Here is a 2730-nt window from a genome sequence, read left to right on the forward strand (position 1 = left end):
CTCTCTGTCTCTCTCTTTGTCTCTCTCTGTCTACCTCTCTCTCTATCTCTTTCTTTCTCTCTCTGTGTCTCTCTATCACTTCTCTGTCTCTCTCTCTGTCTCTCTCTGTCTCTATCTCTGTCTCTCTCTGTTTCTCTCTTGTGTATCCCTGTGTCTCTGTCTCTCTATCTCTGTTTCTTTCTGTCTCTCTGTCTCTCCCTGTCTCCCTCTGTGTCTCTCTCTGTCTCTCTCTGTCTCTCTCTCTGTCTCTCTCTTGGTCTCTATCTTTGTCCCTCTCTGTCTACCTCTCTCTCTATCTCTCTCTGTGTCTCTCTCTGTGTCTATCACTCTCTCTGTCTCTCTTTCTGTCTCTCTCTGTTTCTATCTCTGTTTCTCTCTGTCTCTCTCTTAGTCTCTGTCTCTCTCTGTCTGTCTCTCTGTCTCTCTCAGCCTCTCTCACTCTGTCTCTGTCTCTCTTTTTGTCTCTGTCACTCTCTGTCTCTCTCTATGTGTACCTCTGTGTCTCTGTCTCTCTCTCTGTCACTCTATATGTCTCTCTCTATGTCTTTGTTTGTCTCTCTCTGTGTCTCTCTCTGTCTCTCTATGTCTCTCTCTCTGTATGTCTCTGTCTCTCTCTGCCTCGCTCTCTGTCTGTCTCAGTCTCTTTCACTCTGTCTCTGTCTCTCTCTGTCTCTCTCCTTTTCTCTGTCTCTCTCTGTGTCTCTCTGTGTATCTCTATGAGTCTCTTTGTGTCTCGGTCTCTCTATCTCTGTCTCTCTTTGTCTCTGTCTCTCTCTCTGTGTCTCTCTCTGTCTCTCTCTGTGTCTCTCTCTGTCTCTCTCTATCTCTCCTTGTCTCTCTCTGTCTCTCTCGGACTCTCTCTGTCTCTATCTCTTTCGTGTGTCTCTCTCTCTGTCTCTCTCTGTCTCTCTTTGTCTCTTTCTGTCTCCCTCCCTCTCTGTCTGTTTCTGTCTCTCTCAGTCTCTATCTGTGTCTCTCTCAGTCTCTCTCTGTCTCTCTCTTTCTCTCTGTGTGTCTCTCTCTGTCTCTCTCTCTGTCTCTCTCTGTCTCTATCTCTGTCTCTCTCTGTCTCTCTTTGTCTCTCTCTGTCTCACTCTGTGTCTCTCTCTGTCTCTCTCTGTCTCAATCTGTCTCTCTCTGTCTCTATCTCTGTCTCTCTCTGTCTCTCTCTGTCTCTCTCTGTGTCTCTCTCTGTCTCTCTCAGTCTCATATATCTGTCTCTGTCAGTCTCTCTCTGTCTCTCTCTTTCTCTCTGTGTGTCTCTCTCTGTCTCTCTCTCTGTCTCTCTCTGTCTCTATCTCTGTCTCTCTCTGTCTCTCTTTGTCTCTCTCTGTCTCTCTCTGTCTCTCTCTGTCTCTCTCTCTGTCTCTCTCTGTCTCTCTTTGTCTCTCTCTGTCTCCCTCTCTCTCTGTCTCTCTCTGTCTCTTCAGGTCTCTATCTCTGTCTCTCTCAGTCTCTCTCTGTCTCTCTCTGTGTCTCTCTCTGTCTTCTCTGTCTCTCTCTCTGTCTCTCTCAGTCTCTATCTCTGTCTCTCTCAGTCTCTCTCTGTCTCTCTCTGTGTCTCTCTGTCTCTCTCTGTCTTTCTCTGTCCCTCTCTGTCTCTCTCTGTCTCTATCTCTGTCTCTCTCTGTCTCTCTCTCTGTCTCTCTGTGTGTCTCTCTCTGTCTTTCTCTGTCTCCCTCTGTCTCTCTCTGGCTCTCTCTCCCTCTCCTTCTGTCTCTCTCTGTCTCTAACTCTATCTCTCTCTGTTTATCACTCTGTCGCTCTGTCTCTCTCTGTATCTCTCTGTGTCTCTCTTTATCTCTCACTGGGTCTCTCTGTGTCTCTCTCTGTGTCTCTCTCTGTCTCTCTCTGCCTCTCTCTATGTCTCTCTGTCTCTATCTCTGTCACTCTCTGTCTCTATCTGTCTCTCTCTGTCTCTCTCTTTGTCTATCTCTCTCTCTGTCTCTCTCTCTCTATCTCTGTCTCTCTCTGTCTCTCTCTGTCTCTCTGTATGTCTCTGTCTGTCTCTGTCTTTTTTGTCTCTCTCTGTCTCCCTCTCTCTCTGTCTCTCTCTGTCTCCCTCTGTCTCTCTCTGTCTCTCTCTGTGTCTCTCTCTGTCTCTCTCTGTCTCTCTTTGTCTCTCTCTGTCTCCCTCTCTCTCTGTCTCTCTCTGTCTCTTCAGGTCTCTATCTCTGTCTCTCTCAGTCTCTCTCTGTCTCTCTCTGTGTCTCTCTCTGTCTTCTCTGTCTCTCTCTCTGTCTCTCTCAGTCTCTATCTCTGTCTCTCTCAGTCTCTCTCTGTCTCTCTCTGTGTCTCTCTCTGTCTCTCTCTGTCTCTCACTGTCCCTCTCTGTCTCTCTTTGTCTCTATCTCTGTCTCCCTCTGTCTCTCTCTGGCTCTCTCTCTCTCCTTCTGTCTCTCTCTGTCTCTAACTCTATCTCTCTCTGTTTATCACTCTGTCGCTCTGTCTCTCTCTGTGTCTCTCTCTGTCTCTCTCTATCTCTCACTGGGTCTCTCTCTGTCTCTCTCTGTGTCTCTCTGTGTCTCTCTCTGCCTCTCTCTATGTCTCTCTTTGTCTCTATCTCTGTCACTCTCTTTCTCTATCTGTCTTTCTCTGTCTCTCTCTCTGTCTATCTCTCTCTCTCTGTCTCTCTCTCTCTCTCTATCTCTGTCTCTCTCTGTCTCTCTCTGTCTCTCTCTTTGTCTCTGTCTCTCTCTGTCTTTTTTGTCTCTCTCTGTCTCCCTCTCT

Source organism: Mus caroli, unplaced genomic scaffold, assembly GCF_978045245.1.
Source record: "Mus caroli unplaced genomic scaffold, Mus_caroli_1 scaffold_21, whole genome shotgun sequence".
In the NCBI taxonomy this organism is placed as follows: domain Eukaryota; kingdom Metazoa; phylum Chordata; class Mammalia; order Rodentia; family Muridae; genus Mus; species Mus caroli.